Raw genomic sequence first — 22,637 nt, forward strand, 5'->3', positions numbered from 1 at the left:
GAGTTCCCACAGCTAAATAGCGAGCGAGGGAGGCAGGGCAACCCAGTCATCTCTGTGGGAGTCAAATCACACTTAATTCTAACCACACCCATTCTCATCTACTTAGTCCGCTTTGAAAACACCGATAAAAGGACTGTTGTCAATATACAAATTAGTATTGGTGAATGCCTAAGAGAAATGGACTTTTTTGACTTTTGTGAAAAAGCAAGTGCTCCAAGTAATTGGTGATTTGATATTAAGCTTAAAAAACATGGGAAATAGGGACTTCCCTGGTGGTCCAGTGGCTAAGACTCTACAAGGTCCTCAGTTGGGGAACTAGATCCCATATGCCGCAGCTAAGAGTTTGGACTCTTCAACTGAAAACAATAATAGAAAAAAAGATCACCAGGCCACAGTTAAAGGTTTCCCATCACAATTAAGACCTGGCACAGCCAAATAAATAAGTAAATGTATTTTTTAATGGGAAATAAATGAAGAAAATGATTTTTTTTATCTTGTGAAGCCTTTCTGTAACAGGATGATACATTACCTCACAGAGGTATGAGTTTTGAAAGACAGTGTGGATTAGTGCTTAGTTCTGGATCTGGCACCTAGTAAGGGGATAAATGGTCACAGAAGCAGGAGAATTTTCACAAAATCAGCACGCTGCAAAGCCGCAGCATGGTGACATTCTCACTGTTTTCTTCCTGAACTGAGAGAAAAAGAAAGGTTTGCAAATTGCAGCTGTTGCATTGATTAGGGACTCAAGTTTTTCTTGTTAGTTTAACTGCACATTTTTTTTTCCCCATGAAAAGAAGTTGATCTTTAACTTTCAACCCCAAAGTTTATTCCTTAGGAAACAATGCCAACCAAGTGAGTGTAATCAGCCACATTTTATCTGTGAACTTGGGAAGGTGAAACAATCAAATAAGATAGGTAACAAGGTTTTTCTTGCATATTCAGCGTGGGAGAGTTAAGATACACATTTCTTTGGTCCTTGGTGCCTTTTTTTTAAGTGGAATGTAAGTGTAGTGCTTTTTACCACGCTATCATTTTCTTCTGAACTGGAAAACAAATTCATTGCTGCTAGCAAGGATGCCTCTCAGTGTGTATATGTATCTATGTATTACATATATATATACATGAAATCGAGTGCTGGTGTACTCAAAAACCCGAAAAGAACTGAATATTTTCACTGGCCAATGAGTATACTGCCCACCAATGTTATTTGTCTCAAGAACTAATTTGCCAAGTGTGAAATTCAGTTATATTCTTTCAAGGGAGAGAAAGTTTTGTATTCTCTCTGTAGTTACTATAAAACACAATAGCTGGACTTCCCTTGTGGCAGAGTGGATAGAACTCTGCCTGCCAATGCAGAGGACATGGGTTCAATTTGAACCCTTGTCTGGGAAGATTGCGTATGCCGTGAAGGAACAAAGCCCATGACCACAAGTCCTGAAGCACTCACAGCCTAGAGCCACCCACTGCAACCAGCGAGCCTGTGTGCTGCAGCTACCATAGCCCAGGTGTCTAGAGTCGGTGCTCTGCAACAAGAGAAGCCTCCACAATGAGAAGCCTGAGCACTGCAAGGAAGAGTAGCCCCCATTCGCAGCAGCTAGAGAAAGCTGGGTCCTGCAGTGAGGGCCCAGTGCAGGCAGATAAATAGATAAAATCTTAAAAATGCAATAACTAACAAAAATATTCTTCATGTCTATTAAACTATTTTGCAGGGAAGAGAGGTATGACCCTCTTGGTAACAGAAACCAGTTTTAGCTAGTTTAAACGGAAAAGAATTCAGTCTGAGGACAAAATCTCATGAAGATGCTAAAACAGTGAATACAAAGTCATGAGACCACTCTCTATCTTTTATTTCTTTTCCTTTTTACTTCATTTATTTTTCTCACGGTTTCTTAGGTCCTCCTGGCAGGTAAAATGTCCCCAGGTTTTACTTTCCGATTTATGTCTTATAGACCTAGCTGCCCAATGAGAAGATGAACCTTCATAGTCCCAGTTCCATATTCCTAAGGTTCATCTTGGACTGAAGGCTTATCCTTGGATCAACCATCTGTGACTGTACGGACAGGTTTCAAACCAGCAGAATTGCTTCAGAAAGTCACTTTTAGAAGCAGGCTGAGGAGTTTAAGAATAGACTAGGCAGACAGCCAATTAGATTTCTACTAAATGGCTTGTAATTCACCAAGTACTTTTAAAAATAATAATAATTTTATTTGTTTATTTATTTTTGGCCATGCTGGGTCTTTGTTGCTGCATGGGCTTTTCTCTAGCTGCAGGGAGTGAGGGCTACCCTTCCTTGCAGTGCTCTGGCTGCTCACTGTGGTAGCTTCTTTTGTTGCGGAGCATGGACTCTAGGCACCCAGGCTTCAGGAGTTTTGGCATATAGGCTGAGCGTGGCTCCCAGCCTCTAGAGCCCAGGCTCAATAGTTGTAGCATTAGTGTTTAGTTGCTTTGCTGCACGTGGGATCTTCCCAGATCAGAGATCAAACCCATGTCTCCTGCATTGGCCAATAGACTCTTACTCCTGAGCCAGTTGGGAAGCCCTAACCAAGTACTTTTTAATGATGATTGCATTTCATCCTCACACAATGACAGATGACACTATACACAGTTTTTTATAGCACTTATTACTTTGTAATCTCATTTTTGTTCTTCTAGTTTCCTCATTAATCTGTGAACTTTTGTTTTGTATTTTTCAGTGCCTGACATTGGGGTGTTTAATAAATATTTGTTGAGAAAATGTATGACTCATTTTTGTTAAGTAGAACACAGGTGAGACAACTGGGATGCACTTAGATTAAGTGACAGGATGAAGATTCCCCCAGCTAATGAGTATGAAATCAGGTTCTGTAGCCTCAGTCCATTTGCCACCCACCAGGCTACTTCCTACAGTGAGTTATCCTCTTCTTCTGTCTATGATGTCAACAACTGACATGAAAGGATTTAGTCTGATGGTTAGATCACGCAAATAATAGAATTGAGATAGACATACAGTGAATTTTACAAGAATTTAATTTTACCCTGTTGGTGCATTGTTTAATAATAGTTTTCATCTAAATATAAAGAGTCTGTACTTTTCTCCTAAATGTTTACATGGAGAAAGACTACTTAGTCTGTGCTTAGAATAGCAAAAATGATGGTTAAATTTTTCTATTTTAGGTGTTTTATACCTGAAAATGATATTCGGCATGGCAGTCACTTCTGGAGAGGTGACCACTTCTCGCATAATTTTGGTGATGGTTTTTGTTTTTGTAAGAGAACTAGGAAACAAAGGAAGGAAGGAGGTGTTTCCTCCTGGCCCATGGTCCCTCCCCATCGTGGAAAATCTTCTTCAGCTTGGAGACCATCTTTACCTTACATTCATGGAAATGAGGAAGAAATATGGAGATGTCTTTCTCATCAAACTTGGCATGGTGCCTGTCCTCGTGGTGAATGGGATGGAAATGGTGAAAGAAGTGCTACTCAGAAATGGAGAGCATTTTGCAGCCTGACCTAACGTTTAACATTTTCTTTCCTGGCACAATGAAAGAGTCTTACGTTTTCAATTATGGGGAGAATTGGACACTTCATAAGAAAATTGCTTCCAATGCTTTACGAACATTTCCTAAAGCAGAAACAAAATCCTCCACCCGGTCTTGCTTACTTGAGAAACATGTCATCGAGGAAGTCTCTGAGCTGGTAAAAGTTTTACAGAATTGACTTCCAGGAGTGGCAGCTTTGAACCTAGAGGTGCTATTACCTGTGCTATGGCCAATGTTGTCTGTACCCTTTGCTTTGGCAAGAGATATGACCACAGTGATGAGGAGTTTCTTAGAATTGTTAAAACAGATCATGACTTACTCAAAGCCTCCAGTGCTGCAAATCCTGCTGATTTCATACCATATTTCTGATACCTTCCATTGCGAATTATAAATGCTCCCCAGGAGTTTTATCATGCCCGGAATCAGGCATTTATTCTCTACTATTTATTACTATTCTCTCTATTTATTCTCTATCAGGCATGTTTATTGCTCTACATATACGAGATCATCTTACAACATGATAAGGTAAGGGTTTAAATGCATGACGGGACAAGGGATTTGGTGAGGAGAAAAATAAGTGGTGAATGCATTGAGAACTCAGACAGTTGTATGTACTACCCTGGTTCTTTTACTGTTCAGTTCAGTTCAGGTCAGTCACTCAGTCGTGTCCAACCCTTTGTGACCCCGTGAATCGCAGCACGCCAGGCCTCCCTGTCCATCACCAACTCCCGGAGTTCACTCAGACTCTCGTCTATCGAGTCAGTGATGCCATCCAGCCATCTCATCCTCTGTTGTCCCCTTCTCCTCCTACCCCCAATCCCTCCCAGCATCAGAGTCTTTTCCAATGAGCCAACTCTTCGCATGAGGTGGCCAAAATACTGGAGTTTCAGCTTTAGCATCATTCCTTCCAAGGAACACCCAGGACTGATCTCCTTTAGAATGGACTGGTTGGATGTCCTTGCAGTCCAAGGGACTCTCAAGAGTCTTCTCCAACACCACAGTTTAAAAGCATCAATTCCTCGGTGCTCAGCTTTCTTCACAGTCCAACTCTCACATCCATACATAACCACTGGAAAAACCATAGCCTTGACTAGACGGACGTTTGTTGGCAAAGTAATGTCTCTGCTCTTCAATATGCTATCTAGGTTGGTCATAACTTTTCTTCCAAGGAGTAAGCATCTTTTAATTTCATGACTGCAGTCACCATCTGCAGTGATTTTGGAGCCCCCCCAAAAAAGTCTGACACTGTTTCCACTGTTTCCCCATCTAATTCCCATGAAGTGGTGGGACCGGATGCCATGATCTTCGTTTTCTGAATGTTGAGCTTTAAGCCAACTTTTTCACTCTTCACTTTCACTTTCATCAAGAGGCTTTTTAGGTCTTCACTTTGTGCCATAAGGGTGGTGTCATCTGCATATCTGAGGTTATTGATGTTTCTCCCGGCAATCTTGATTCCAGTTTGTGCTTCTTCCAGCCCAGCGTTTCTCATGATGTACTCTGCATAGAAGTTAAATAAGCAGGGTGACAATATACAGCCTTGACGTACTCCTTTTCTTATTTGGAACCAGTCTGTTGTTCCCTGTCCAGTTCTAACTGTTGCTTCCTGACCTGCATACAGGTTTCTTAAGAGGCAGGTCAGGTGGTTTGGTATTCCCATCTCTTTCAGAATTTTCCACAGTTTATTGTGATCCACACAGTCAAAGGTTTTGACATAGTCAATAAAGCAGAAATCGATGTTTTTCTGAAACTCTCTTGCTTTTTCGATGTGATGTAGTTTTTCCATAATGAACCTCACCCAAACCATTAATATATGTGAAGTCCAGTCAGAGAGATTATAGGGCAGTATTACTTAGTTCTCATGTGGGGACCCAAAAAAGAACTTGGAACTTTTTGAAATCTCAGAATTTCCTTACTGTGGAGATAAGGCTCATACTTGAAATATGAATCTGTCCTTGGCTGATGAATGATGATCAACATGTAAGTGGGTTTCCTGAAGAAATGACCCAATAATTTTGTTTCTCTAATTTTATCTCTGAAACTATGAGGTCTTAAAAGTATCAGCATAGCTTTTTCAGAAAGTTCTTTGAATAATTATAAGGAATGTCCTATAGGAAGCTTCCAGTTTAGTCTCATATTCTTCTTGAGTTTCTTTCCGATGGAGAAATGAACTTTGAGATCATAACACATGTAGAAACGTTTTCCAGATGACAGAAGCAAACCTTTTTGTGAGGCCATTGAAATGTTTTGGCCCAATTTGATGGTCCACAAAAAAGAAAATTTCTCTCTCGAATTATGTAAACACTAGAAAAAATCCTAGTTGTTAGGGAACTATTTCCTGAGAGTAAAGCATTGGGGGGAAACATGAAAAAGTAGATAATTGAACAAATGAAGAGAGTGTGGACTTAAGTCCCATCTGATTAAAAGGAATGGGCAGAAAACAATCTGTATCAAGGTACCAGCCTGGAATTCTAGATCAGATACTGTAAATAAAACAGTTTGTGAAATTCATAAAATTTTTTTCCTACTCCCTAACCTATCCCAATACCACCTCCTTCTGCCTGGTAATTATAGTAAAATTCTTACAATAGGTTTGAAAACCTTTATATTTATTGCTTAGCATTTTCTCTATAAGTTAACCTCTAATTTTTCTAAGTGTGCTTCTAGACATAGGCATACTCTTTATTGATTGAAAAAAAAAACTTTTAAGAAGAAAATTGAGTTTGGTAACTTGGTTTTCTTCACTACACTCTTTTATGATTGATCATTACCACTGACAAGCAAAATTAGTTGCAAGATTTAAAATGATCTACTTATATTCTTTACATTCCTAAGTTAATTGGGTTCATTTCAAGTTACATGGTAATATGGCTCTTCCTGCATGAGAGTCGTATGTGCTGTAAAATGTAAGAAGCGATGAATAATCATGTTAAGGTTTGTGTCCTCAGGACCATATCCAAGATATCACTGATGCTCTGATTAATGCATGCCACAACAAATATGCTGTCGCCAAAATAACCATCTTAAATGATGATGAAATTATAAGCACTGTGAGTGACCTCGTTGGAGCTGGTATGTATGACTATTTATCAGTATTTAAGGTGAATGACAGTTAATCACAATTTTCTGTTTTCTGCTATAAAGTATTTCCCTCTTTTGATATTGGCCATTTACTACTCTTACATTAACTACATCCCACTCCCAGTCCCTTTCCCAACCCATTGACATTTATTCTTAATCTGTTTAAGTACTGTTTTTTTGTCTTATGTATTCTTATAAAATGGGCTTGATATTTTCATGTACTAGTGTATCTTCTTATATTTATCATGAACTTTAATATATGTAAATTACATTGTTATTTGCATCTCCTTTCTAACCTTTTTCATGAAACCCTATATTTTTAAGATCCAATCATGGTTGTTAGGTGTATTTCTAATTCGCTGCTTCTAACAACTGCATAGTATGCCATGGTCTGTACCCTCCCCACATTTTACAAGTCAGTGTCTCAGTAATGCAGATATTGAATATCTTGCCAATGCTAAGATGACCATCTTTGTGTATCAATTTTGTCTCCTTTTTCATAGTACTCTTATGTTATGAACAGAATTTCTGGGTCACATAATAAAAGGATTCTTGAGTTTTTCATACAGATTGTCAATATCCTTTTCAGGAAGATAATTTATATCGCTATCACACCACTATCATTCTTAACACTTCAGTTTTTTTTTTTCTTCTTCTTCTTAAACCATTTTTACCTATTGATGAAAGCAATTTTCAGGTATTGAGGTCTGGGGAAGTTATCATGGTGGGCACATGATTTGGCTTCAGCTTTGTGCTCAAATTTGGACAGGGCTTCCCAGGTGACTCAACAGTAAACAAACCACCTTTGAATGCAGGAGACCTAAGAGACGCAGGTTCCATCCCTGGGTTGGGAAGATCCCTTGGGAGGAGGCATAGCGACCCATTCAAGTATTTTTGCCTGGGGAATCCCATGACAAAGGAGCCTGGTGGGCTACATAAAGTCAATAGAGTTGCAAAGATTTAAACATGACTGAAAAGACTTATTCACTTTGAAGATAGGGATAATATATCATCCTCTTCCTATGGTACCAATTCTAGCACTCCTTCGAAGATGAAATTTCCTTCTCAGACACCATGTCATGCTGACTCACTGAAACCTTGAAGGATGTACCCCTCTCATGTTTGATGCTTGTTCTTTGTTCTGACAAAATATAAAACTGTGGTTCAGGAATCTGTAATGGAGCTGGACGGTCATTGTGGACATAGTTTCAGACACCTTTCTGCATCACTGAGAACTTGAATTTTCTGTGATATATCAAACTCAAGGACAACACCAGCCATTTTCAAAACAATATCTGCTAGTAGCTGCCAGCTACAAACTTATGGTTTGAAGGTTTCTCCTTGTAACTAAGCAACTATTTCGGACCTTAGGCAATCCTTGCTTAACAACCACACTTACTTCTTGCCAACTCCAGCCATAATTCTTGACAGACACCTTATGTAACTTTGCAGTTTTTTCCTATACAAACTTTCCCCATTTTAATTCTGGGGAAACACAATTCAAGTGCTTCTTGAATCTGTCTCCTGGGCTACAGTCCTCAGTTTAGCTCAAATGAAACTCTGTTCTAGGGACTTCCCTGGTAGTCCGGTTGTCTGGTTGAAGAACTAAGATCCCACATGCCTTGTGATATAATATTGTAACAAATTCAGTAAAGGCTTTAATATGGTCCACATCAAAAAATCTTTTTTTAAAAAAGCTCTCTTCTATCCCTATTATAGATTGTTTATTATTTGTGCTGACACTATCAAATTTCTTATAGTTCTTGTAAGATACTAGACTGTAGAAAGCAAATTCCCTTAGTATAACAGCAACAACAGCAAAATTCTAAAGATGTTTTAACAGTTTCATTTTAGGTGGAATATTCTTCAGATTTGTATTCTCCTTTCTTCTTTATGCTGTAGTTATTGGCAATTTAATTCACTTTTTTCCTAGGATCTACATATTTGTGTTCCTGAATTTCCTTTGCAAACAGAGGCATTTGTTTGTTTCTATTATTTTTCCTCATGCCAAAATAAATAATAGGTTGCTTAAGCCTTGATATAAAAAAAAAATTTCATGATGATCAAAATCTGAATCCTGATATTTATCCAAATAGTCCTAGGTCTTGGATATAATGTTCATGGCTCTACAGTGTGCAAAATCAGTGTCTTTTATGCAGCATTCATGACTTGTTTTGTTTTCTTTTAATAGCAAATGGAGACAATATATTCTGAATAGAATTCCATGTTCTCGTACCATGCTGTACGATACTATAGACACCATTGTTGGCAAATCCATTTGGGCAATTTATTTTCAGGATAATTCCTTGCACTATGAAGTCATGTTAGAAATTTTATGGCATAAGAACTGTTGAAATCTACTGGCTCACTGCAAGAGATTGCCCTGTTCAAAAGATGTAAAACCAGGTCTTGAGAAAAGATGTTTGGGAAGGAGTTCTCTTTGCTCTGATGCTAAATTTGGGCATATTTCTTGCACATGTTGTGATGCAAGGTTGTTTAGAGAACAAACAAATTCTGAAGTCCCAGTGCAGTGAAACCACAAATTTGAATTAGAGACTCACTTTGTCTCTTGTGTGGTCCTGGTAAAATATTTAACCATCTCTGTGCTGCATGTTTCTCATCTCTAGAGTGAGACTAATTACAGCCCCCATTTCCAATGACAGGACAATCAAGTGATCACTATTTGGAATTATCACTGTTATTGTTGTCATCATCATCATGAAAACCTTAAATGTTATATTAATTTAACCATTCATTTTTGCTACTAGATTTTGTAAGATTTAGTAGAAAATGCAAATAACATTTTTAATGTTGGCAATAGTGTTAGTCACTCAGTCATGTCCAACTTTTTGCGACCCCATGAACTGTAGCCTGCCAGGCCCCTCTGTCCATGGAATTTTCCAGGCGAGAATACTGGAGGAGATAGCCATTTCTTTTCTCCAGGGGATCTTCCCAACCCAGGAATCGAACCCTGGTCTTGTACACTGCAGACTAAGTCTTTGCAATCTGAAACGTTAGGTCATCACTGAATTGAATTTACAATTAGAACAGTCTAGAAAAACTGTTTAATGTGATATTTCTGACTGTAGGTTTTCAAGAAAACTGATCGCATTCTTTGATGTGAAGTCATCCTTGAGAAAAGATGAAGTTTTATATAGACCTTTTAGCTTTAATTTTCATAATAAATGAAAAGCATCTTACCAATGTATAGATGATATCAAAAGTGAAGACACTGTGTTTAAAGAATGAATTTTTAAAATAAAATAACTACACTAAAAGTTAGTATTTCAAAAAATTGAATGTACTCAACCTTCCATTATGCACTTATACAAACTTATGGCCTTGAAGCCGGGTAAGTCCTAGTTTACATCCCACCTGTCTCTTCTGAGCTGAGTCACCTTAAGCAAGGTCCATAAGGTCCTCGAGGCACAGTTCTGTCCTCAGTGAAATGAGCATAGAGCAGAATAAGCATTCAATAGCTATTTATGATTTAAGACATTATTAGTATATCTAGATCATAGCCATTATAACAATGGTTTATTTTGTAGTGAGCTATTTCCAATGTTTTAATTGGCCTTATAGTAATATCTGTACATTAAAAGTTTTAATTTTATCTTTTACTGTGGTTGCAAGCCCCTTAGATGAAATTTACTATCCTAAATATTGTTATGTGTACAATTCAGTAGCGTCATGTACATTCACATTGTTGTGCAACAGATTTGTAGAACTTTTTCATCTTTTAAAACTAAAATTCTATGCCCATTAAACCCCAATTTACCCTCCCCTCTCCTGCCAACCCTAGGCAACTACTTTTCTAATCTGTTTTTATGATTTTGATGACAGTACCTCATATGAAGAATCACACAGTATTTTCCTTTTGTGACTAAGTTGTTTCATTTAGCATAATGTCCTTGAGGTTCATCCGTATCATAGCAAGTGGCACCATCTCCTTCTTTTTAAGGCTGCAAAATGTTCTATTGCATGTATATACCACACTTTATTTATCCATTTGTCTATCAATCGATGTGTGGATTGTTTCCATCTCTTGACTATTGTGAATAATGCTACCATGAACATAGTTTTACAGATCTTTTTAAGTCCATATTTTCAACTGTGTTGAGTGTATTTTGAGAAGTGAGGTTGATCAGTCACATCGTAATTCTTTTTTAAGTATTTTGAGAGCTCTTCATATTGTTTTCCATAGCGATTTCATCATTTTACATTTCTACCATCAATACATTAGAGTTCCATTTTTTCTATATTCTCACCAACATATGCTGTTTTCTGTTTTATTGATAGTGGCTATTTTAATGGGCAAGATATTAAGCCTATATTTTGAAATAAACCTTAATGTATAATAATTGTATTTGCAAATACAACTTATAATTACATTTATAAATACAAATTACAAATACAATTGTATTTGTAAATAATAATTATAGCAAAATCAGATCTTCAATTTACTTTGTATTTGAATACTAAGAATCCAAGGAAAATAATCTACATATGACTGCTCGTTAACAATTATTAATAATTGGCAACTACTAATAATTGTTAATGAGCAGTCATATGTAGATTATTTTCCTTAGATTCTTAGTATTCAAATACAAAGTAAATTGAAGATCTGATTTTGCTAATACCTTTTTCTAAGATACACTTTCTCTTTATTTTCAGGGTTTGAAATAATATCAACATGTATATATTGGAGCTTTCTTTATTTGATATACTATCCGGAAATTCAAGTCAAAATTCAAGAAGAAATTAGTAACATGCTTTCAGATGAAAAATATAATTTTTATGAGTATATTTTCATTTTAAATTAAAATTTTAAAAATCTTTTTTTTTTCCCCTCAGATGGAAACACTGGGATGAAATCACCCAGGTTTGAAAACAGGAAAATTTTACCCTACACAGAAGCTTTTATAAATGAAATATTCAGGCATACCTCCTTTCTCCCTTTTACTATTCCTCATTGGTAAGGATATGCTTCTCCTTTGGGACAACAACTGGTCCCAAAGCGGTGTGGGAGGAGTGTGGAATCTAAAGCATTAGAATGAATGAAGGAAGTTCTTCAAAATCTATATTATGTTAATATTATTTTAATATTTTATTTTATTTTGAAACTCTTTAATGAAATTTAAACTAGAGCAAGGGAAATTATGTGAATGTTTCCCATAACTAAATTATGATGCCATTAACTTTCATCATATATTTACTAATTAAGGGGAGGGAAGAATATTGAAATTTGGAGCAATGGATAATCTAACCATAATTTGTATTTGGCTATTAAGTATTATACAGGCTCACTTAACTTACCCCCATGAGCAGCCTTAGCCACCTGCTAATGTGATATGGCTTCATTTTCAATAGCTAAGAATTTTGCTAGACAATAGATGGAGGAATCTAGTGTTGCCACAAATAGACTGAACAGAGTATACATTTATAGGTATTTGAAAGTTTACTAAACTTTATGCCAGACTCTCCAGCTCCCAAAGGCATGCCAGTATAGGCTAAGTAGATAGGCTTTATTAAATATGTATGTAAACAACTCAAGTTCTAGTAGTTCAAACTGTTTCCATTCCATATAGTTAAGATAAAAAAAATTAAACTCTCAGTGTTTTTTCTCTTCCCATCTTTAAATAGTGAAAGTATGGGAATGTCTCTCACCGCGTGTGGTAATTGGCACAGCAGAATGCAGTGGCCTCAGCCCAGGGACCTCAAAGGGGAAGACCACTAGCTGAGCAGTCAAACCCAGACAGTTAGCCGCTCAGTCCCCTGAATTTTGCCTCTCCAGTTTGCTCTCCATATTTCACGTGATGCTACCTATTCACAGTGATCTCTTTCCTTCAGATCCCCTTTCTGGTTGAAGCAGATTTCATCTTTAACTTAAGTTAATAAAAAAGTGAAGTGTTAGCTACTGAGCCATGTCCGACTCTTTGCGACCCTATGGACTATAGCCCACCAGGCTCCTCTGTTCATGGAATTCTTCAGGCAAGAATATGGGTGTGGGTTGCCATTTCCTTCTCCAGGAGATCTTCCTGACTAAGGGATCAAATCCAAGTCTCCTGCATTACAGGCAGATTCTTTACCATCTGAGCCATCAGGGAAGCCCCTCAAAAAGGTCCTACACTTAAAGATGCAGCTTTTCTGTCTCAAAGGCTTCTGTAGGGTGACTTTGGGTACTACATAAAAGAATACAATCTACAAGCTTTACTAAGGAATAAGGAACAGACAACAAATTTACCGGAGGCATTTGGGGTGAAATGAAAGTGATCATATACTTTGGGATTCTGAAAACACATCTGAGGACCTCACGAATAAGGAGAAACATATTTTAGAAAATAGGTATTCATTATATTATTAAAAGTGAAAAAATGAAGTAATATATAAACCAAAAAGATCAGATGCATTGGCCAATGAGAGTAGTGTGATATGACCCAAGAATTTTAGCACAAACATATTAATAAAAGGCATTTTATATATATCATTTGGGACTAATCCATTCTATACTTGGATATTTACAATTTTCCAACTAAAAGGACAAGAGATCAAAAAGCAGAAAATAAGTTAAAATGAAATAGATTGAAGCAAAACAATCTTAGGTAAAGGGGATGAAATTTTTGCTATTACTTGTACCATATGTACACACACATGAAGGTTAAACAGTACCTTAATAAATATTTATTGGATATACACTCTTTTAAAAGTTGTATAGAAAGGCAGTTTTATATGGGAAGTTTTGGAAACATATATACAGAAAGAGAAACTCTACAATGAATGCATTAATATATTAAGTCCTCCTTTAGAATATATAATCATTCATATTTTCATATTAGTGAAATCAAATTTTACATGCTAGGTTTCCAAAGAGTAGGAACATGTGCTTTTTTATATGGATTAGAATTTGAGCAGCTGAATCCACAGAGGGAGTGACAGGAATGTACTGAGAAAGGCAAGTGGCTACATAGGAACAGGTAATCCTTCCAACAAATAGGTCCATCCCTTTTTTTGGTCTTATCCTTTGTTGGGTTTTGAGGACACCCAATGAGTAATATCCATATTATTTGCCAAAGTTCAATACCAACTACAAGATGAAAGGTCAAAGAGACTTTCAAATATTAACTTTCTAAATTAACAGAACTAGTTTGCACAGTTTGGCTGAGATCTAAACTAAGGAGGCTTAGTCATAGTTTTCACTTGGATTAGACATACTTCTCCACTCATACTCTGGTGAAGTTGGACGACTGCAGTCTTCCTGGGAAGTATGAAACTGGCTCCTCAGCTTAGTCCATTAATAACTATAGATGAGATATACCTTCTCTACAGGTTGGGTAATCAGAAGAGAGAACCCAGATGTGGCTAAGACAATTGTGTCCAGTGACCGTTCTCAAACTTATCACATTGAAATGTCACTGAGAGTGAGGGCCATTTTGGAAGTTAGGAAGTACCATATGGAAATATAACATGACAATCTGAGCCATGCATAATCACAGAAGTATAAAGGAGAAAGGTGTACAGTATGCATAAAGAAGTCTGAGTATGGAACTAGAAAAATAAAATACTTGTTCTAGAAGCAACTTAGATCCTCCAGGTGCAAGTTAGATCCTCCAGGTACAACTAGTATCATTTCACAGCTAGGAAATGAAATCATAGAGTAGATATGAGATTTGCCCAACATCTCACTTAGAAAAATATCTAGAATTCAGATTTCCTAGTTCCAATTGCATTCCAATTCCTAGATACTTCTATCAAGTACTAACTGATGTATATTATTTTAATCTATTAGTAAAAGACAAAAACATGCTGTATACACAGAAAATTCTTTATAATTTCCTTAAAAGTTTCTGGTTGTAATTGCATGTCTACTTATGACCAACTCTGTCATAGAAATACTGTGATGATTTTCTGGAAATTTTAGCTCATAGCAATGCCCTCAGTGTATTAAATGCTCAATATGTCTAACAAATACAAAATAAAGAATATATTAGTAATTTGACAATAGGTAGAAGATACATCAATTAAGGAATGAATGGAGATTTATAGAGATGTCATGTCGTTATTACAGTAAAAAATAACTTTAATGGCTCAGTGGTAAAGAATCCACCTGCAATACTGGAGACACAGGAGACACAAATTCAGTCCCTAGGTTGGGAAGATCCCCTGCGGAAGGAAACGGCAACCCACTCCAGTAATCCTGCCTGGGAAATACCATGGACAGAGGAGCCTGGTGGGCTACAGTCCAAAGGGTCACAAAGAGTCAGACACAATTGAGCGACTAAGCACAGAGCTCAGAAAAAATATATCAATTTATGAATGAATAGAGATTTACAAAGATGTCATATCATTATTACAGTAAAAAATAGCATTAATAAAAATAGTCCATGCAGTGCGGGAGGCAGCTTAGTGATGGGTTATTTGAGTTTGCAGGATGTGTTATAATGCTGTATTTCTCTTTCTTATAGTACTACAGCAGACACTACTCTGAATGGCTATTTCATACCCAGGAAAACATGCACCTTTATTAATATGTATCAAGTAAATCATGATGAGTAAGTCACCATTTGCTTTTGAACTGTGGTGTTGGAGAAGACTCTTGAGAGTCCCTTGGACTGCAAGGAGATCCAACCAGTCCATCCTAAAGGAGATCAGTCCTGGTTGTTCATTAGAAGAACGATGTTGAAGCTGAAACTCCATTACTTTGGCTATCTCATGCGAAGAGCTGACTCATTGGAAAAGACCCTGATGCTGGGAAAGATTGCAGACAGGAGGAGAAGGGGATGAGGACAGAGGATGAGATGGTTGGATAGCATCACTGACTCAAGGGACATGGGTTTGGGTGGACTCTGGGAGTTGGTGATGGACAGGGATGCCTGGTGTGCTGTGGTTCATGGGGTCACAAAGAGTCGGACATGACTGAGCGACTGAACTGAATTGAACTGAAGTCACCATTTATTTCTTGAGATACAATTTGCTTAGTTCTTTGTTTGCTCTTTATTAATTTGGGAAAAGTTTTCATTCTTCTTAACCAAACTTCATCCCCTCTGTTTCCCTTGAAAGAAGTTGGAAAGAAATTCAGTTTTCTTTCCTCACAGATAATGGGAAGGATGAAATCTTAATACAAATTCATTCAGAGTAAATTGAATTTCAAAAGTGGGCTCACAGGGAGAGATGTGAGCCAAGGGCTTCATGGGCTCACCCTCTACATGGGTAAGAACAGCCCATATTTGAAAAGCAGCCTGAAATTCCCCATTGGAGTATAAGCCACTAAGCAGGGGTTTGTTTTTTCTCTTTCTCTGTCTCTCTCTTTGTTTATTTGCTTTTTCCTCAACCTAAGCACCTAGGTCAGTGCCTGGCACATAGTAGGCACTCTAAATATTTGTGAAGAAAATGCAGCTAGAGGCTTGCCTGTATCAATTACAGAAGGGCAGGCTGAGCTGAAAGTACCTCAGGCAGTGAAAAATGAGACTGATGGGTGGTGATGGCCGTGATGGGAATAAGGAAGAGTACAACTAATATTTAGAGACCCCTGCTGTGTTCTGGGGGCTTCCCTAGTGGCTCAGTGGTAACGAATCCCCCTGCCAACCTGGGAGACAGGGGTTTGATCCCCGGGTCTGGAAGATCCCCTGGAGAAAGAAATGGCAGCCATCCCACTCCAGTATTCTTGCCTGAGAACCTCATGGACAGAGGAGCCTGACAGGCTACAGTCCATGGGGTTGCAGGGAATCAGACATGACTTAGCAGCTAAAACAACAACTGTGTACTGGGTACAAAAAGCTCAGACATATCTACTCTGACCTCAAGAGTAATCCTACATAGTGGTGCTATCATAATCCCAGTTTTACTGATGAGGAAACTTTCAGCCCAATCGAGCAAATTACTTAAGATCACATTTTCAGCAGGTAACAGAAGCAGGATTCACATCCAGTGCTAATCCTATTTAATATGCAAATCTGGTTTGATGGAAATTATATGCTCCATGTAGCGAGGGCTTGATGTTTCCAGCAAACTGATAAAGACTGCATTCTTTTCTCTTTTTTTGGTTTCCTTGGCTATACCACATGGCTTGCCAGATCTTAGTTCCCCTACTGAGGGTCCAACCTGGGCCCCAGCAGCAAAAGCACCTAGTCCTAACCATTGGACCAACAGGGAATTCCCAAGACTGCATTCTTATACACTCAGCTAGCCATATGTACAGTACTCTGTATAGCTTCTCCCTCTTTATCCAAGACCTCATCTGACTGATGGCTTAGATGCTAGGCTTTTAGGGAGGGAAATTATTATCCTGTGCTCCTAACAGCACCTTCACGATCTCTGTAACCAGCAAAATGGTGGGATACACTGTATAGTCTGTCCCACTGGAAAGCTTATTGTCAGAGAGATTGATACATCCCTTCTCCACCTAGTGATTACGCTGGATAAACCTAAACATTTTTAAACCTACTGTAAAAAGAAATACAGTCAGTGTAAACTGAATGGTATTTATTTTCTGTTAGTACAACCCTAAGTATCTCAAGTGTTCTAGTATCCTAAGAACTTGTGATTATATTGACTATTGAGTAATGAGCAAACAAGCTCAGTTAACACAGGTGCTAATAAAGAAATACTCTTTGTAAGAAGGCACTTGTTTAAGTTAAATGAGTATGTAATTCAAGACTTGATATTATGGGGAAATTATTCAAAAGGTCACAAGTTCAAGCACGCACTGAACAATGGAAAATATGAAAAGTGATTGTATGTTGAAGCAGTGGGGAGAGGTCATCTGTTGTATCTATCCAACCCAGTAAACTATTGGTGAGCAGGACACTGTCGCAGTGTTATCAGCTCTTTTAGTTATAAACAAAAACTTGGAAATGGAGATTTTCTTGTGGAATCTTCTGATTTTTAAATGTTAGCAGCAATGAATTACTTTTAAAATATTATGAGAGCAAAACGAAGTTTGTTGGAGGACTGAATATCATTTGTAATCCTCCAGGTCTATGACCTCCGGTGCAGAGAAAACAAATTTTTCTCCTAGGAAGAGGGTGACATCTATAGACAAAGAGACCCAGTTCTTCATGAAGTCAGGTGAGTCTCTGATGTATGGCTAAGGATGGAGGTAACACACTCTCAGTTGTGGATGAGCCTGATGCAGTGCTTGTAACAAAAGGTGGAAGGAGGAGAGAGAACCAAATGTGGGCAACCCCCTCAATCAGAGTTGCTTTCAGGAGACCTGGCTCCTCTCTGTGATGATGGGTGAAGGTTATTTCCTAAACACAGTGAAAGAACACCAGGGTGAGGGGTGTGGCCTCAATAGTCTAATCCTTCCTGTCCCTCTTGCTTAAAGCCAAGGAGATTAAAATATTTATTACCTTTTACTTAACCACAATTTTGTAATATTCTATTGAGACTTTTGTGGAATTATTCATTTAAAATAATAAAAAATTAAAATACGTTTCATGTATTTTATTCACTATTTAATGAACCAGAAACCATTTTTGTGAAAAACAGGTATAATTGTACTAAGTTTTATAACTAAATCTGTCAACATATTAAAGGGAATAATGACATATATATCCACAATAATTATCTAATTACATACCTCCATAACTATATACATATACATTTGCATACTCAGTCATGTCTAACTCTTTTCAACCCCTGGACTGTAGCCTGCCAGGTTCTCTGTCCATGGAATTTTCCAGGTAAGAATATTGGAGTGGGCTGCCATTTTCTTTTCCAGGGGGATCTTCCTGACCCAAGGGTTGAATCCACATCTCCTGCACTGGCCGGCAGATTCTTTACTGCTGCACCAGCTGGGAAGCAGCATACCCACGCGTGCACACACACACACACACAGATATGCATATGTAACTTTATATACGTTGTTCTGAACTTGCATGAAAGACTTTATCCAAAGCAAAATTATTATGGAGAAGTTGGCAACAAAAGCAAAAGTGATAAAACAAATTCTTAAAAAATGTTTATTTTTGTCTATTTTATACAGAACTATTTGGGATAATCCCAATTTACTTAGACCTGAGAGATTTCTGAATGAAAACAGGGAACTGAATAAAAATCTTATTGAGAAAATCTTCATTTTTGGAATGGGAATCCAGAAGTGTCTCAGAGAAGAGGTTGCACAAAATGAAGTATTCGTTTTCATCACCACAGTTCTGCAGCAGCTCACACTGAAGAAATGCCCCGTGGTCAAGCTTGACCTGACACCCACGTATGGATTAGTCATGAAGCCAAAACCATACCAACTTCCAGCAGAGCCCCGTTCCATGGGTAGTTCCTGTTCTTAGATTCTCAGACCAGATGGAAGTTTTGTTGTTTAATTTAGAAAAATGTGGGGCTTCAAATTCACTTAGCAAGCAGTTTATTAATAAAATTCATCCCTCTAAGCTCAGTTCAGTTCGTTGTATGTCATCCTAGTGTTGTGGTTTTTTAAGTGTATGGTGTAGCTTGCCTCCTCATATGAGGGCTCTTATCTTATGAGGATATTTTAAGATAATGAAGTGTAATGCGATGCAAGGGTTTTAAACCCATGTCTCATGAGCTGGTGTCCCAAGTGTCACTGTGAGCAATGGAGAAGGGAATGAATGAGCACTGGTAGATGGAGCAAGCAGGCAAGGGGCTTCTGTCTTCCTTCCCTCTGTGCCAGCTTCAATAGACAAATATACTGATATTAGTTTTCAACATCGGGGTCAGAGTAAGAACAAAGTTCTGATGTTGAATATATTTCTTTCCGCTGGACTTGGAACTAGGTACTCAAGAGGTCCAGAGAAGGGAGTTAAAGTTGCCCAGAGCAGTAGAGAACATTTCATGGGATAATAGATGAGCTGTGCTAGATTTGGAGGGACGGGGGAAAGCATGTAAAGAGGGGATGTCTTCAAAATCCATTTTTATATTGGCTCTCTGTTTTCTGGATTATGAATTTAACTTCAGGGCAAATTGGTATTTTTGCAATGTTATCACTTCCTTTTGATAACCTACTAAATATACATGTGTATTAGTTTGCAAGGGCTGCTGCCAAAATAAAATATTAATACCACAGTCTGAATGGCTTTAACAACAGACATTTGTTTTCTCACAGTTCTGGAGGCTGGAGGTCTAAGAACAAGGCGCTGGCAGGATTGGTTCCTCCTGAAGGCTGTTTCTTGAGTCTGTAGATGGGCTGTCCTCATGTTGCTTTGGTCTATGCCCACACATCCCTGTGTCACTGCTTTTCCTTGTTAAGGACAACAGTTATCTTCGATTAAAGCCTCATCCTAATAGCCTCATTTTAGCTTAATTATACCCTTAAAGATCTTAACTCCAAATGCAGTTACATTCTGAGGTACTAGGGGTTGAGACTTCAACATAAGAATTTAGGGAGGAGATACAGTTCAGACCTTAATAAAATGTTAGGAGGAAAAAAAGATAGCAACTAAAACTTTTTCAGTATAGTACCCAGCACTGTGTGCTTCTTTAATTGAATTTGTTAATGAGCTAAGGCATATAAGGGACATAAAATAGACAGTGAAAAGCTACTTTAGACTGAAGGTTTAAGGGGAATTGCATTATAAAGGGCTTGAAATACAAGCAGGAAATGAGAGCATTATCCGGGATCTACTTGAAATGCAGAGAGCACTTAGGGATAACAACCTAAGGCCATCTAGATAATGGCCATCTTGACCAGGATGTCGCAATGGAAATGGAGAAAGTAAACAACTCACAGACCTGGAGGATTAAAATTAGGACTTCATCTTTCTTTTCCAAGTACACATAAATTCAGCATTATTCTTCGAATAAACAAATTGGATGGCCTGTCCTTGTTTGTAAAAGCTTTTTAAATTGTTTGTATTATCCACGTGACAGTGTGTCAAATTGAAACTATTCTTACATTTTTTTCTGTAAGAAACTATCAAATCTTCTGTGTATGCAATAATAGTGGGGATGACAGGAACACAATAGGAATCTTGCTATCTGTTTATCTGGTATTTTCTTTAAGGAATTGTGTTTATCGAGCCTCTTGTTTTGTTGTTTTTTTCAACAGTTAGCAAATGATTCATTTATTTTAACACATTGTATTGTAAAATGCTAATTTCCACTTTGACTCTGCTCCTAAGGCATAATTAGTGTACTATTGCACTTTTGGAAAATTTGTGTTTGCAGTTTATGCAATTTTAGACACATGGATAGGACTAAAATGGGGGAAAGAAAGTTTAAAAGCAAAATGGAAATAGCTTTTCTTTGTCATTTAATATGTAACAATGAGCTATTTTTAACTATATATGTTTATCTGGGAAAAGTCATTTATTTTATAAAAATATAATTAGAAGCAACACTGTACCACAATCTTATATTGAAATAAATTAATTGAATAACTTAAATTTATGCTTTCAAATTTTGGTGCTGGAGAAGGCTCTTGAGAGTCTCTTGGACTTCAAGGAGATCAAACCAGAAATCCTAAAGAAAATCAACCCTGATATTCATTGGAAGGACTGACACTGAAGCTGAAGCTCCAATACTTTGGCTACTTGATGCAAAGAACAGACTCATTGAAAAAGATCCTGATGCTGGGAAATCTGAAGGCAAAAGGAGAAGTGGGTGGCAGAGGATGAGATGGTTAGATAGCATCACTGACTCAATGGACGTGAATTTGAGCAAATTCTGGGAGATAGTGAAGGACAGAGGAGCCTGGAATGCTTCAGTCCATGGGATTGTAAAGTATTGGAAATGACATAGCGACTGAACAGCAACAAAATTAACATAAACCTCTTTAATCATCTGGAAACCTACATGCAGAATTCATTATGAGAGCCAGCAATTGATAACACATGGATATCAGTGGCAATCCAAGATGAGTAAGATCTTTAAAGTCATTATATATGAAGTAAAAAAGAGTAAAGAAATTAGATATCCTGCTACATGCATGTGCATGCTCAGTTACTCACTTGTGCACAACTCTTTGCAACCCCATGGACTGTAGCCTGCCAAGCTCCTCTGGCCATGGAATTTTCCCAGGCAAGAATACCAGAGCGGGTTGCCATCTCCTCCTGGGGACCTTCCCAACCTGGGGATTGAACCTGTGTCTCCTGTATTGGCAGGCAAATTTTTTGCCACTGCACGCAAGTACATATGGATACTTAGAACTCTGTGCCTTTCTTGTATTAATAGCTACAGCACCTTGGGGCTTTTGGTAACACCATGAATATGATCAGGTCAGACTAGAAACCATCCACTGCATGATGTGAGTGAAAGAGAATGTGTGTGGTCCCAAGTGTTTTTCAAGAAAGAAAACTTGCACCAAAATTTATAAAAACATTTATATATTCCTACATTTAAGTTCTCTAATTTCTCCCCAGTTCAGTTCAGTTCAGTCGCTCAGTTGTGTCCAACTCTTTGTGACCCCATGAATCGCAGCATGCCAGGCCTCCCTGTCCATCACCAACTCCTGAAGTTTACACAAACTCATGTCCATCGAGTTGGTGATGCCATCCAGCCATCTCATCCTCTGTCGTCCCCTTCTCCTCCTGCCCCCAATCCCTCCCAGCATCAGAGTCTTTTCCAATGAGCCAACTCTTCGCATGAGGTAGCCAAAGTACTGGAGTTTCAGCTTTAGCATCAGTCCTTCCAATGAACACCCAGGACTGATCTCCTTTAGAATGGACTGGTTGGATGTCCTTGCAGTCCAAGGGACTCTCAAGAGTCTTCTCCAACACCACAGTTCAAAAGCATCAAGTCTTCGGTGCTCAGCCTTCTTCACAGTCCAACTCTCACATCCATACATGACCACTGGAAAAATCATAGCCTTGACTAGATGGACCTTTGCTGACAAAGTAATGCCTCTGCTTTTGAATATGCTGTCTAGGTTGGTCATAACTTTCCTTCTAAGGAGTAAGCGTCTTTTAATTTCATGGCTACAATCACCATCTACAGTGATTTTGGAGCCCAGAAAAATAAAATCTGACACTGTTTCCACTGTTTCCCCATCTATTTCCCATGAAGTGATGGGACCAGATGCCATTATCTTCGTTTTCTGAATGTGGACCTTTAGGCCAACTTTTTCACTCTCCTCTT

The 22,637-nt window shown here is 38.0% G+C and overlaps 1 long non-coding RNA gene across 1 annotated transcript in view; it reads left to right on the forward strand.

Annotated features, from left to right (window-relative positions):
- The window catches only part of LOC785403 (uncharacterized), a 47,908-nt gene extending 28,922 nt beyond the window's left edge, over window positions 1-18,986 (forward strand). The window contains exons 4-9 of the long non-coding RNA XR_009495579.1: window positions 3,154-4,040; window positions 6,461-6,584; window positions 11,448-11,568; window positions 15,056-15,142; window positions 17,566-17,657; window positions 18,577-18,986. This is a non-coding gene — a long non-coding RNA (uncharacterized lncRNA). The remainder of the gene's footprint in view (window positions 1-3,153; window positions 4,041-6,460; window positions 6,585-11,447; window positions 11,569-15,055; window positions 15,143-17,565; window positions 17,658-18,576) is intronic.
- The last annotated feature ends 3,651 nt before the right edge of the window (window positions 18,987-22,637 follow it).

This window comes from Bos taurus, chromosome 8 (genome assembly GCF_002263795.3).
Source record: "Bos taurus isolate L1 Dominette 01449 registration number 42190680 breed Hereford chromosome 8, ARS-UCD2.0, whole genome shotgun sequence".
Lineage (NCBI taxonomy): Eukaryota > Metazoa > Chordata > Mammalia > Artiodactyla > Bovidae > Bos > Bos taurus.